A 15,397-nucleotide genomic window follows, 5' to 3' on the forward strand; every position below is an offset into this window, starting at 1 on the left:
AATGCTTTGGCGTAACTACCTGTACAGCAGACCTCAGTGGCCTATCTTGGTTAATAGATCCTATACCTGTTTTCATTCTTGCTTCAGTGGCACATAAACTATGGGGCACATTTACTAATCCACGAATCCGAATGGGAAAAAAATTGGATTGGAAACGAAAATTTTGCGATTTTTTCGTCGCTGTCGCGTTTTTTTAGTATTTTGTGCGACTTTTTTGTCGCCGGCGCGATTTTTACGTATTGAGCAATTGTAAACGCGGTAAAAACCATTCCGATTATTTCACGATGGCGACGAAACAGTAGTAGAAAATATACGATAAAGTCGTAACTTCGACGAAAAAAACGCGGGACATGCGGAAAAAGTCGCAAAATACCGTTCATTACGAAAAAACACATTCGGACGCTTTCAGTCCGTTCGTGCATTAGTAAATCTGCCCCTATAACTGGAATGATACAGAGAAGATTAACATGGCCCCTGCGCAAGGAGGACATGCAAATTCATGAAACATTCGCTGCAAGGCATTGAAGCTTATTTAAAAAAAAAAAAAAAAAGATCATAAATAGGGTAACCTTTTCCTTTTCATACTATAGTCTAAACCTTCTGACCTAAATGTCTAGAGATGACAGTTAGTTACAGGTACCATAGTTATTTTATTTAAAGAGATAACCATACCTTAATCTAAACAAACTGAAGCTTCATAAAGAATATAATATACTGTGTGTTTTATAGACTTAATAGGCACTATAGATGGGGTTTAGTGTGTCACTTCAAGCTGAAGCTTCCAGCAACAAACCAAATTTGCCCAAATTGCTAGGGGTATTTAAACAATGCAAGCAGTATTCATTGGAGTTATTTACACATCTCGGCTATTTTGAAATAGCGTTTGATTACTTCTTCAAAATGTTGCATGACATTTTGTAAAAATAAATGAGAAAGTCAGGGTTTAATCCAGAAAATGGCAAAGAAAATAATTCTAGCTGGCAGTGACTATAGCAACCGTACAGGGACATGTACAAGCATTTCAGTCAATATGTTTACAGTGCTAGGCTGCTAGAATTCCCTGGCAGCAGTTGGAATTTACTGTATAACAATATATACCACAGAGATTCTTTGAGAAATGGACCCAGGAGGGACAGATTGTTGAACAACTCTGGTAATAGAAAATATTTTGAGCACAACATTCTTTTGAAATGCAAAATACACCCATTCTCCCAAGTTTGTAGCAAATTGTATTTACTGCAGTGCTTTCAAATGTACATCCCAGACTCGGAAATTGGATTTCATATTGAATGATGGACTCCAGAAGCATTTATACCTAAATATGAATCAGTCATTTTTAGTTTGTTATATGGTGTATTTAGTGATGTTACCGGTTACAGTTTTGTATTTTAATTTACATGAATCAAACCACTGGGAAATATATTTCATCTATCCTTTCAAAAAATAAAAAAATAATGGCTCATTGACTATGTAGGAGGCAGTTGTGCAGCATATACGGTTACAGCATTTGAGCATTTGAACTTGTGACAAGACTTAGGGGCCTATTTATTATACTGTGTAAAGTTAAATTCACCAAAAAACGGTCTAAAAATCTGTGTAAAATAAATGTAATAGTTTGCCATCTAAATTCCAGATTTTACACCATTATTTTATGTAAGTTCCGGTGGAAGAAAAAACATAAAAAAAATACACAGATTTTAATCTGTTTTTTGCCTGGTAAAGCCTGCCGATATATGCCGAATTATGTCAGCGTTTTTGACACTAAATAATAAATCTGCCCCAAAGTGTAATTTCCTGCTTTAGTGCATACAGCAGTTTCATGAATAGCAATAAATATGACATTCTTACTGGCTCATGTGGCATGTAAAAGGCACTCACAATCTAGTGGCCTGCGCTGGTGTTAAAGGAGAAGGAAAGATAAAAACTAAGTAAGCTTTATCAGAAAGGTCTATGTAAATACAGCCATAAGCACTCACAGAAATGCTGCACTGACTTCTCTGTGAAAAGATCAAAAGGTCAGGATTTCTTGTCTTTTTGTTTTCCTGTGCCCGAGACACACAGCTCTCTCCCCTCTCCTGCTCCCCCCTCCCTCAAGAATACTAAGTTACTAAGTACTTCCTCCCCCCCCCCCTTACGAATGTGGATCTGAGCCAATCAGCAGGAAGCTTCCTCATAGTCTTACCAGCGGAGCATGTACGCTGGTCTTGGTGCAGGAGTGAGGCATTATGGGAACTTTCTTTACACAGCTCAGCGTTTTTTCTTCCTGTTTGGCTTCTGATCATCTGAACGGGAGAAATATGGGGAGACTTAATGGCACTATTGAGACAAGTGAAGGTATGCCTGCAGCTTGAGATTAACTCTTTATTAGCCTCTTAGATTTGGACATGTGAATTTTTGGGTTATTTGTAAATTAATTGTCTAATTAATTAATTAATTGTTAAACAAGAAAAAGTAGTTTTTCTACATTGTCTTATAGTCTTTGACCAACCAGAAATCAAATTGCAAGGCTGTTTTTTTTTTACTTATTTTTCTTAGATATCCTTGTTGATATCCAGCCATTATCACTAAGGGCAGTGGCACACGGGGAGAGTAGTTGCCCGCATTAAATCTTCGTTACCACAGACGACTAATCTTCCCGCAATGCCATCCCACCGGCAAGAATATAAAGTGCTGATGGGATGGTAAACGCGTCACTTTGGTTTCCCAAACTTGCCCAAAGTTTCCTTGAGAGGCAACTTTGGGGCGACTTCAGGAAAATGAAGCGACACATATGCCATCCCACCAGCAATTTACATTCTTGCCAGTGGGATGGCATGTCAAGGATAAATCTTCATTACTGCAGGCAACTAATCTCCTTACATGCCACTACCCTAAAACCACTAGCTGTTTTGAAAAGTGATCCTATTAGCCACCTAGAAGTAAAAATGATAACTGTAAAGCCGGCCATACACACACCGATATTATTGCATGAAACCTTGAAACCTAAAATGTTCGTTGCATGTATGGCGGATCACCGCGGTGACTGATCCACAAAGGCTGCGGATATCGGTCTGCTATGTGTATGGCCACCTTAACACTGTAAAAACACATCTGGAGCAGCCTTTAGTGATGACCCAATTATTTAATATACAGTGAAATTGATTTCTACATATGAATGTGTGAAAATGATGAGTGTCCCTTCTCTAATTCACCAATTACATATAAAGTAAAAATACATTTTATATTGCCCTTAATGAGAAACTTTCTAGATATAATCAATTAAAAATTTTGTACCCTAAAAAAATCAAGTAAATATTTAGTATCTCCTTCTCAGCTCCCTGTCTCTTGTCATGCAGGAGTCAGAGTGAGATTTTGACTGACATTTAGGTCTAATACATTTTTGGAGGCAGCTCCCTTTGCCTGGAAGATGTATTTGAGGTAACTCTTTCAAAATAATCAACTCTGGCACAAATATTTCATGTACAGAAACAAACATTTTGAGCTAATACATTTTCTAGGCAAAGAGAGCCCCTCATCCCAACGTATTAGACCTAACTGTCAATCAAAATCTGACTCTTGATAAATAGAGAATGAAGAGAGGCAGATTGCTGAGAGGGGGATTGTGAAGAGTAACTTGATGCTAAAGAATTTTGAAATAATTATTTTAGAGAGTTCTTCATTATCTTGATAGTTCCCCTTTAAATGCCACTATATGCTTCATCTGAAGTCATAACTTTAATGGGACAATCCATTTTACTTCATATTAAGTATGATCTGTTACTATTATTTAGGCTGTAGGTACATATACTGTAAATTCTTGTTGTTCCCTAAAATAAAGTGGTGCCATAAAGGACCCAATCTCAACACCATCACGCTATTTCCTCTTCATAGATCAGACTGTGTTAATTTCAATGGAAGCAAATGTTATTTCTCAGCATGGTGTATTGCAATTATATTTCCATAAAATTGTTAAATAACACTTGGAATCTGAGCTATTGCTTCGTGTTCTTTTCTAATCACATATTTACTGGCTTTCTCTGTACAAAACTCAACAAACAGACACCTCAGCCAATTTCCAGTCAGCATGAAGTCGGCTTGGCAAGTGTGTTTGTGTGTGAGTAATTGCAAAATGTCAGACATTGGAAAGTCAAGCCTGGATGCTGTTGCAGGTGGATGACTCCAAACAGGATGAGTTATGTTTCTATGCATACAGAGCTGTCAAGGCTAATGTCTTTTCCACTTTCTGTTTCAAAAACTGTTAGTTGTACCCACTACCTGAGTATTGTTTTTCACAAAGCCAGTTGTATATGTACAACAACCATTTGTACACTGACATCATTCTATTGGTGTCTAATAACTGATTACAAATTGAAGATTATAACCCTAAACAAACAATTCATAAGCTCTGCCTATGCTTTTGGGTATTAACACCTGAAAAGCATGAGAATAATTTTCTGTTTAGTAAAGGGGTATCTAACTAGATAACCCAAAACTAAACACACAGCATTTGGAATATTCTAAAAAAAAAAGTTTGTCACTATTTCAGAATTTGTGGCCAACATTTTATTTTCACCAGTTCCGAAGTGGCTGAAAATTGCCCAGATGTTGATAGGGCAGGTTTGATTTTACCATCAGAACACGGATCGCATGGGCTTATTGATGCAGTCCGAGCTCCCATGGCCTGTAGTACTGTCTTTGTCGCCCACATTTTCAAGATTTACAAATGGGTTTTCGCCAGTACTCGATTTTTCCTATATTGTTTCTCAAAAAAATTTTCAGAAATACAGTTGCTCAAATCTGTCAAGTACTATTGAGTCCTACGGAAGGCTTTAAATACTAGAAATGTTCAAGTTTAATTGGAAAATGGTTAAAAATGTGAATATTTATTGTCGGCCTGTCCTTTTGCTACACACTTTCACAGGGAAGGTAACCCCATCATTGTTTTCTATTTCACCCAGTTTCAAGTAAAACTTTATTTCACACATTTTCAAGGCAAAGTGAATCCCATCATTGTCAGTTTCAAGGGCAAGTTAATCCCATCATTGTTTTCATGCACTATTTAAATTGTTTTTTTATCTCCCACATTTTCAAGGCAAAGTGAATCCCATCATTGTCAGTTTCAAGTGAAAGTTAATCCCATCATTGTTTTCTATTTAAATCATTTTCAAAGGGAAATGAATCCGTTTAAATTTCCTGAATTCACAAATTATTCGAGTTTTCTCTTCCAAAAGTCAACTCGAAATTTTTGTACGCGCGATTAAAGTATAATTATGACATTTAATAAATACAGCAATGATAGAGTATAATTCTTATTTATACCATGTCACGTTTATTTGACTTCAGCCCCCCAGCGTATGTCACCTTAAGAAACTTTATTTTTTAAATGTTTTTTATTTATTGCTTCGGATGCCAAGTCTTGAACTTTTCCTGCCTGTCCATACTTGGCTTCCTCCTTGGTCCAGATTTCAACCTGGCAAAGGCCAATGGGCTTTGACATTCGCATTTCTAATTATACTATATTTTTAGATGTAAAGGAGGGAGCAAAATCATATCCAAATGCTCCATCACCCATAAGTCCTTGCTGATTGCTTAAAGGAGAAGGAAAGGCAAAGTTTATAAATGGTACCATTACATAGTGCTAGTATTGATAAAGGAAAACGCTACACTTTGGGCTCAATTATAGTAAGAAAAACATATAAAATCTTACTTTAAAGTTTCAGCTCTATTTAAAGAATGGTGCGGCCATCTTGGAAGTTGTCTGCCCACTTCCTTTCCTTCGGCGTCTGTACTGCGTCTGTACAGGCTTCCTCCCTCCCCTAGCCTAGGCGCACATACTTCTCTGCGCATGCGCATACTTCCCTCCCCCCTATAACAGATCCCAGCAGCGCATAGGGGCCGGCTCAGAGGGTGATGAGGGGGAGCGCGCCTGCCTGTGCGCGCCCACAGCTTTAGCTCATTGCGCATGGGCCGCCTCTCCTCCAAGTCGTCAAGTCTTCCAAGGAGCGATGCATCATGGGAACTTTATTCACACATCTCGGTGGTTTTTGGTCCGGTTTGGCTTCAGTACATCTAAATCATCAGTATATGGGGAGACTTAAGGGCACCGTTGAGACAACGGATGGTAAGCCTGCTCCTTGAGATTAACTCTTATGTAGCCTTTCCTTCTCCTTTAATGAATATTATTTTATACAACACATTATTGCACATTACTTAGCACAAAACTAACAAACTATTGAACTGAGAATCCAGAAGAACTCACGTCAGTATATATTACTTTTTTTTAATATTCCTGACTACCAAGAAAATGTTCCTAACCCCGCCCACTCCAAACTAGCAGATCATTTCCATGCACAAGTTAGGGAGCGGAAGGGGCACAGCCTGCATTGAGGCCCTCTCCTTACTGCTTGCCCCAAGGCAATTGATGACTTTACATAACTTACATTTTATTACAGAAAGCTGCACAGCAGTTCCAATAAATACTGTATTTTGAAGATAAACGGAAGATACAAAAACTATGCAAAGAATATTTAGAAGACAGAACATTAATAGAAAACCTTTTAATATAAATTGCTTACAGTTTTCTCTTTTATTAATAAAAAAATGACTAAACTGCGATTGTTTCCCCTGAAAGCATCATTTTTAATTAAAATCTCTGATCTGTGGGATGTTGTTTAATTTGAAACCGTTGTAACGTTTAAATATTTAGCCACCAGTTAGCAAAGAGAAAGTGAGTTACTGGCATTTTACTCAGCAGCACCAGTCGATCAATAAGTTACTTGTTTTGTCCCAGCTCTGTTTATTTTTTAATAAAGTCGTTCCAAGATGGACGTTTTTAAGATAGTTTTAAATTAACCAATTGATTTGCTAACACTTCAGCCAATATTTGCTTTCAATATTAATTAGTTCAATTGATCTGTGGTAGTAAGGAATTGGTAAAATAATGCTAATTAGGCCAGGACACATTGATTAAAGGGCAAGGAGCATTTTCATCTGTTCATAAAAGTGTAAACTTAGGCCTGTATTTAAGGGAAATGATTTTATTATTGTAGGGCGGTAATCTGTCCAGTCCTAAATCTAACCTGCATTTACATTAGCAGGCAGAGCTATCAATAAATTACAGACTTGTTAACCAGTTCTAAGGTAGAAGCAGCTTTTATTTTCCCCCAGGTGCACTCACTGGTGAAGCATCTGTTTCTGATTTGTTTCTGTGCTCTGCAGAATTAAGAGCTGATTTATCAAGATATGAAATTAGAGTTTACCACAAAAAAAATTCACCCATTTTATATTCATTCCTATGGGATTTTTAGAATTGTATTTATCAAAGTTAAACTTTCACCCATTGATAAATACACTTCTAAAAATCCAATAGGAATGAAAAGAATGAGGGTGAGTTTTAATGTATTAAGCTCTAAACTCACATAAATCTGTTCCTAAATGGCTGCAGTGGCACTGCCCTCTTCTTTATAGCAGTTATACAGAAGACTTAGTGGTTAAGTGTATATTTTGCTTCTAAAAATAGAAAATAAATATTGCCATAACACAAAAATTACAAGTAGAACGTTGATAATACAATTATAAACAATGCTTATTATGTTATCAGTTATAACTGGTACTCAATTATGTCATTTGTGTCACATGGCTCATTAGAAAAAAAACCTCCCTGTTGTAAAATATTAGAAGTCACCTTGGAGTTCCATTTATATGTTCACGAACTGCTCAGGGACTTATAAAATCCTTATATTTTACAATGGGGGTATTATTCCCTATAAACACATACAGTATATTCAAATATACAACCACCTGTTTATACACATTTATACACATACACTAAACCAACTATAGCCCTGGAAATGACAAAAGCCCTGTTGTTGGTAGTCATTGTTGCTAGGTGATTGAATACATCTTTATGATTTGGGGGGCATGTACTTGTGTGTGTGTTTAAAGGGACATGTTCCTATGAAAGGAATGTGTCAGTATTAATAAACAATTACAGCATAAAAATCTAGCTAGTGAAAAGTCCCCCAAAGGCAACTCCCAGCTGAGTGGTACACTTACCCGAGGATCCTGTGCAGTTGTGTTCATCACGCGTGGTTGGGGGTAGTGCGCTCCTTCCATAGGCTGGAGTGCTGTTCCCATTTGTAGTTAGCCTATGGAATTATTGCACTGCCCCCAACCCAGTGTGACACAGGAAAACAGCATAGCTCCTTCTGCTCTTGGTCCCCTTCATGACGAGCAGATACCACTGGGCTAGGGGGTGGTTGTAGGGGACTCCTACCTTGAAAGTTTTTCGTTGCACAACTGTTTAGTAATTCCTGTGGATTTTCATAGTAACATGTCAGTATTACTTTATAGTAATAAGGTTTTTTTTACCCTGGAGATGGTTTCTTGGGCCATCTTTCTACCTATCTCACCTTAATGTGTGGAGAGGAAGGGTTGAAAAGTTGGGACTTCGGACCCTTAGAACTCAGAGCAGAGAATGGGGAAGAGCTCAAAAAGTTATTAGGAGATGTGAAGACTGAAGAATTATGTAGAAGTAGAAGGAGATAAAGAAGGAAGACGAGAAAAATAATGGAGAAGAAAAAATGAAGAAATTGACCGATAAAGGTCCACAGGTTGTGCAACCAGTTCTACCATTCCACTTTATATGGTAGGACTAATATAGTCCTGCAGCAGATTAAGCTAAAATAAACAACAAATCAACATATACAAATATGATTATGATGTGATACCAACGGTAGTTCAAAATCTGGTTTTACCATGTATTTCCAGCTTCTGCTTGCCTCCCCTCTGTCATGAAAACAATTTCTTTATTGCACATTTCTGTATTGTACATTTCATTTCATTACTAGTCTTTGTAAAGGAAGGAAATAAAAAGTGATTTATTTTTAGTTGGAGTCATCATGTACTTGTGTATGCCCAGTATCTTGTGGGAATGTTCGGTAGAGACATGATAGAGAGTTTAGCCAGGGCTGCTCCTGGGCATGCAAGGGAAGGAAGGACAACTAAAGCTGGCCATACACGCACCGATACTATCGTACGTATTCGGTGCGTGTATGGCATGTCGGTGAGTCGACCGATATCGCAGGAAGCTGCTGATATCGGACGACTCGCCGATCGGCCAGGTTAGAAAATTTTGATCGGGCGCCATAGAAGGCGCCTGACAAAAATCTGCCGTCAGGGCTGAATCGGCAGAAGGAGGTAGAAATCCTATTGTTTCTACCTCCTTATCTGCTGTTTCAGCCCTGACGGTATGTGGCGGATCTGACGATGGTCGCACGAAACATCGTCAGATCGCCACGTGTATGGCCAGCTTAAGAGATACAGGTAAGTGCTGTCTGTAACTCAAGTTTGTACCTCCCACAGGAGTTACATTGAGGTGCTGGGAGGGGAAGACTATGCTAGTCTCCTTCATGCAGCTGAAGGAAGAAAGGATGAATACTGAATAATTCCAAAGTTATGTCAATTTAATAACTTTACAAAACAATCAAAATAGCAGATGTCTTCTTGTGCCAGAAGGCCAGCCAAGCAGTTTTAAACCTATGAACAGTACCTGGAATTAATAATGACTTTGATAAGAAATATGGTACTACAATAAAGTGTGCTGTATTAAGTTAAAAATTAATAGACTTAATTAAATAAATATATGTACATGTGTTTATTTTATAAGAGGTCATATATTTAATAATACTAGACAGTCCCCAATTTCCCTGCAAATGAACTCAACTCCAAGTAGGTCCTAGTGTAGTTAAATATCACCATTAATTAGGTAATTATTCATTGGCACTGTGATTAAGGTTTATTATTTCTTGATACCACTGGATAATGCTGTTAATGTATCTGTGTCTTTCAGTGATTTATTAGCATATTTATAATACATTTGTCATGCATAGATGAACAAAATTAAAAATTCAGAGGCACAAATATTTCTGAAATACAGAGTTTCTGCTCAAATTTAACCCTCTCTAAAGTGAGAAAATGGAAAACAAAATCATGACTTTTGTGTAATAAAATAGAGCATTTAAACTCCAAACCATGTTGTTCAATGTCTGTTTAAAAAAATAAAAATTAATTTACCCTCCCCAATCTTTTCTGTTTATTCTTTGTGTCAACAACTTATTTGTCAACATTCGTATTAGTGTAATTTTAATATTTTTATCTACTTTCAATGACCTCGAAATGTAAAAAAAACACAAATGTTACCTTGTTTTTTTTAAAAAGTTTCAATAAAACAGTATTGACAAGCTCTAAAAAAAAATCAAATGACTCGACTTGACTAAATAGCTAAAATTTTGCCTAAGAAAGCTTCCATTGATTTTTACAATTTTGTCGCTAAGATATAGATATCAAAAAAAGCATCAGATTAAAAAAATCAGATTGAAAATGACTTGTGCATGGGAGGGACCTAGGAAATATTTTGCTTTATTTAAGCTTATTGACTTACTTATCAATAACTAGTGATGAGTACTGATGAGTAGGGATGGGCGAAATGTTTCGCCAGGCATGGATTCGCTGCGAATTTCCATGTTCCATTGGCGGATTGTTTCACGAAATGGATGAAAAAATTTGCAGCGGAAAGATTCGCCGCACATCCAAAAATTGTCGCCGGCGTCAAAAAGAATAGTCGCTGGCATCAAAAGAATAGCCGTTCAACAAAATAATAGCTGTGGGCGACAAAATAATAGCTGTGCGACAAAATAATAGCCGCGGGCGACAAAATAATAGCCGTGCAACAAAATAATAGCCGCAGGCGACAAAAGAATAGCCATGGGCGACAAAAGAATAGTCGCAGGCGAGATTTTTTTTTGCTGCACGACATTTTCACTGTTTCGCTAATTTTTTTGCCGAAGCGAAAAAAGTTTCGCAAATTTTTTGCCGAAAGCGAAACGGAACAGATTCGCTCATCACTACTGATGAGCGAATCTGTCCCATTTCACTTTGCCATAAAATTCACGAAACAGCGAAAAATTCGCGAAACACATCTGTTGCGCATTTTTTTTGTCTCCTGTGTCTATTTTTTGTTGTCGCCTGTGTCTGTTTTTGCCGCCTGAGATTTTGCTGTGACCGCGCCCATTTTTCCATGGCCATGCCCTTTTTCAATGCGGCCACGCCTAATTTGTTGCACAACAAAAAAAATGCTGCACAACGAATTTTCTGCTGTGAATTTTCGCTGAAGTTTCGCAAAACAATTCGCCAATGGCGAAATGCAGAAATTCGCTGCGAATCCATTCCTGGTGAAAAAATTCGCTCTTCACTAGTGAGGGGCGAATCTGTCCCGTTTCGCTTCAGCAAAAAATTTGTGACTAGTTGAAAAAATTCGAAAAACACGAAAAAACTGCAAAAATGTTGTGCAATAAAAAAAATTGTGGTGCGTGTCATTTTTTTATGCGTGTGACAATTTTTTGACATGGTCGAAATTTTTTTGTGAAAGATGTTGTTGTCAGTTTTGCGGGAAAAATCCACCGGTGGCGAAAGGCGGAAATTTGCATCGAATTCATGCCTGGCAAATTATTTTGCCCATCACTTTCAATAACATGCTTCCATATGTAATAATAAAAACCTACTCTGCCTAAGGCCAATATTAGTCACTCTGAAACTGGGCGTTAAAGTTCTTGAATCACTTCTTAGGTCAGATAGGATAGAAAATAGCACTCAGGTAGATCATTAATGACACCACATTTTGGGCTGAAGTACCTAATTTAAACCCTAGGATGGGCAGTTGTAGAGAACCAGGCTCAAATCATTCCTCTTAATGTGGCTTTTCTCACTCAGTGAATGTCTCCTGGTGCAAAGTGCCTTTGGCATTGTCTAGGCAAAATAAATATTGGAACCAGACAGTTATTAAACACCTATGACTTAATCAGATTTTAATATTTAACTTATTGTAGAGGGTGTAGGACATAACTATGTTCAATTTCAGCTTTATCTCCACTGTCTTTGTTTCCTAATTTAGATCTCAAAAAAGAAGAGTGAAATGATTTGGCAAGTTCACAGATTTAGCTATATTTAGCTGTTTATGAGAATCTGATGAGCAAATGAGAAAATCTGACCCAAATCTAAGGAGTTTCCAATTACCCTAAATATAAACCAATTTTTGCTGGATTAGTTAAGGTCCTTCCCTTCTTTAAATAAAATCACAAATAAAAGATTGCGGTAGAAGAAGCCTGTCAGGCAGACAGATATTTTCCATTGTAATTTCATAGAACACCAGCCCATGTATCATTTAGAAAGGTGTCTAGGGAATGGTGGGGGGGGGAATCAATGAATGGATAGCTGAGAATTATAACATACAATTCTATATTATATGTGGGGTTCATTATCAAAAATTTATGAGAAAACATGAACACTAGTGATGAGCGAATCTGTCTCGTTTAGCTTCCCCATAAAATTTGCGAAACAGCAATAAAATTTCGAAACGGCGAAAATTTTTTGCGTGATTTTTTTGTCGCCGTGTCTTTTTTTTTAGCACGTGGCTTTTTTTTAATCACATCTATTTTTTTTCAGCCAGCGCGGAAAATTTTTTTGCAGTGAATTTTCACAGAAGTTTCGCAAAACAATTCGCCAATGGCGAAATGCATAAATTTGCTGCGAATCCATGTCTGGCGAAAAAATTCGCTCATCACTAATGAACACAAATACTTGCAGGAGTGTTTTCTGAAGACCTGGGGCTTATTAAAGGAAAAAAACAAGAAAAGCTGCCAAACTCGGCAAGTAAAAACGTGTAAGGTTCCACAGAAATTAGATATTCATTAACAGCTTTATTTATTTTTTGTTCTTTAAAACATTTGAGTTTTCCAGCCTCATTGAAACTGAAAAAACTCAACTATTCTGGTCTAGCTTTTCTTTAAACAAGCTAGCATTCGAGGAAAAAAATCTCAGTGTGCATTTGGTTGACATTTTTGTGTGTTTTTATTTCTTTTTTTTCCTGTATTTGATTTTTTAGAAATATGCCCCTTTGTATGTCACCATAGTTTAAAAACTTCTTGGCAGTACTGGCTAAGAGCACTAGATATGCTTACACTAAGCTCCAGTTTTCTGGTTTTATTAAGGGATAATTAGCGATGAGCGAATCTGTCCCATTTCTGGGAAAAATCCGCAAAATGCTTTTGTTGGGCAACTTTTTTTGTCATTATACCAGTAACTGTGTTGCATTTTATGCTCCTTTTTAAAATGCAGCATTACTCCTCAAAAGTAAAGTAGTTTTTATTTCCCCTTAAACAAGACTCTTACTTTAGCTGCGTATAATCAGCTAAAGAACATTTTTCACAGAAGCATGCAAACTATCACTTCAAAAATGAGTTTATGTTTTATTAACCAAATAAGTCAACTACAAACCGACTGTCTAATGGCTTCCATGGCAGAAAAAGAGATCATCAATATATCTCCCACACCAAAATATTACTCCAAAAATGACTGATCAGAAGAAACAGAACTTCTCCTACCAACGCATATAAACATTGATTTAAAGAGCATGTTAAACCTCTTTGCCTCCTATACTACCAGAAAACTACAGATGAAATACATCTTAACAGCAAACAGCCACTGAAACACAGAACTGATACAATTTTAACAACATTAATAATAAGAATGTTGACAACCAGAATAAACAGCATAACGTATGATTCTCACCTAATAAAAAAGTGTCAAATTAATACATCAAATTTATTGCCCCCAAATCTTGCAGTTATGTAAGAGGTAAGTGGTGGGAGGGATGTGCTCTGATATCTAATGAAAGTCAAGCAAAGAGTCTTTAGGTGGCATAAATTCTAATGGCAGGGCTTTAGGGGACTTTGACTTAAGATGTAGCCTACTGCATTGTCTTGCAATTGTTTTCTAGGGCGTTTCTGAACTGCCTCTTTTGTATATTTATAGTAAATGTGACCATATGAGTAACTCTCCCATTCCCACGGTCCTCTTTGTTTATTTTTTTATATAGTCCAAACTTCTGCTTGGCTGAAGCACCTTATTAAATTGTGTGTTGGTCTAGAAGACCTCTCCTCTAAAAAAAGCTGCATTGGGGAAGAATCAGCCTGTGAAACCCATGTTTCTCCCAAGAAATGCAACCATGTAGGGAGGTACAAATCAATTAAAAAAAAAAGATGGTAGGAAGTAACTAGGGCCACCATATGGCATTTACCATAAAGTGGTATGGTGGCTTGGCAATTTTATGATCATAACTGTGTAACTGAAACCCCTCTTTTGTATGTGTGCATAGTATACTGTATCAGCTCAAAGCATACATTCATCTTTAAATTAACGTTTAGTATGTTATTGATGGAGTTTTTCTGGAACTTTCTATTGGTTTTTATATTGTCCTTATTATCTGATTTGCAAATATCAGCTGTAATATTTTGACACTTTTCAACACAATCAATGACAAAAAATGATATCTGGTTGTCAGGGTACCTTAACATGGCAACTAGAAAATGCAAAGAATATAAGAACTAAGTTATAATGTTATATATAATACCGGTATGTATAATATATTGTTATTTTTTAGTACTTATCTTTCTGTTTAGGGCACTCTGCTATGTAACTTCCATCTTGGCTTGCTGCAAGGTTTCTCAGGACAAAAAATATAATGGAAAATGCTGGACAAAATAAAACAAAAAATATCATTAATTCCAAATTTTCTTAGAATACTGCAGTGTATATGCTACCAAGATGTATTTTCAAGGTCAACTATTCCTTGAACTGATCATAAAGGAATGGTTTGGAGATTAACCAAATCATAAAAACTCAATGGGTTTGCTGATATGTTTATGATATTTTTCTATGTATTTATTGATGTTAATTTATAACTGAAAGACCATTCCTTACAGGCCAGCTAGTCTGCAAACATTATTTGCGCAATGATAGATCATTTAATAATAATCTGCCTTTAAAATTTGCAATGTAGGTGGTTTGGCACATGCTGATTAACATTCTTGATTTTCTGAAACAAATTATTTAATGTTGGTTGATTTTGTAAATTAAGTCCACAAGTTTAAAGCACATGCCTGCTGAGCGTATTCACCCTTTTGAACTTGAAATCAAGCAGAGAAAAAGATTAAAAAATGCTAATGCCAATTTCAACAGCTAGGTTACTGAACCTTTCCATAAACCTGACATGGATCTGCAGTGTTTGGAGACTCAGTTATCTTTTCCAGTTTTCTAATTTTATATTTAAAATAAATCTTAAGGTATGATCACTTATTTGACATTGGCGTCAAAAGTAAAATGAAGGGCATAGGACCACTCAGACCCTCATAGGAAGTTGTCCATGTGCTTTGTAATATTCCCCAAAAACAAAACCACCGTTGGTAAAATTCTGTCATTGTTATGGCTCTCTGGTCATTCAAAATGACAGCTATACTGTCTGGTAGATAAACAAATGTATCTTTTTCATTCATTTCTTTATCAAATCTCCATTTCTGTACCT

At 36.6% G+C, this 15,397-nt stretch overlaps 1 pseudogene; it reads left to right on the forward strand.

Moving 5' to 3' along the window:
• The first annotated feature begins 401 nt into the window (after positions 1–401).
• Positions 402–519, forward strand: LOC116409350 (annotated as a pseudogene).
• Positions 520–15,397: the final 14,878 nt, after the last annotated feature.

The sequence above is a fragment of the Xenopus tropicalis genome, chromosome 2 (genome assembly GCF_000004195.4).
Source record: "Xenopus tropicalis strain Nigerian chromosome 2, UCB_Xtro_10.0, whole genome shotgun sequence".
Lineage (NCBI taxonomy): Eukaryota > Metazoa > Chordata > Amphibia > Anura > Pipidae > Xenopus > Xenopus tropicalis.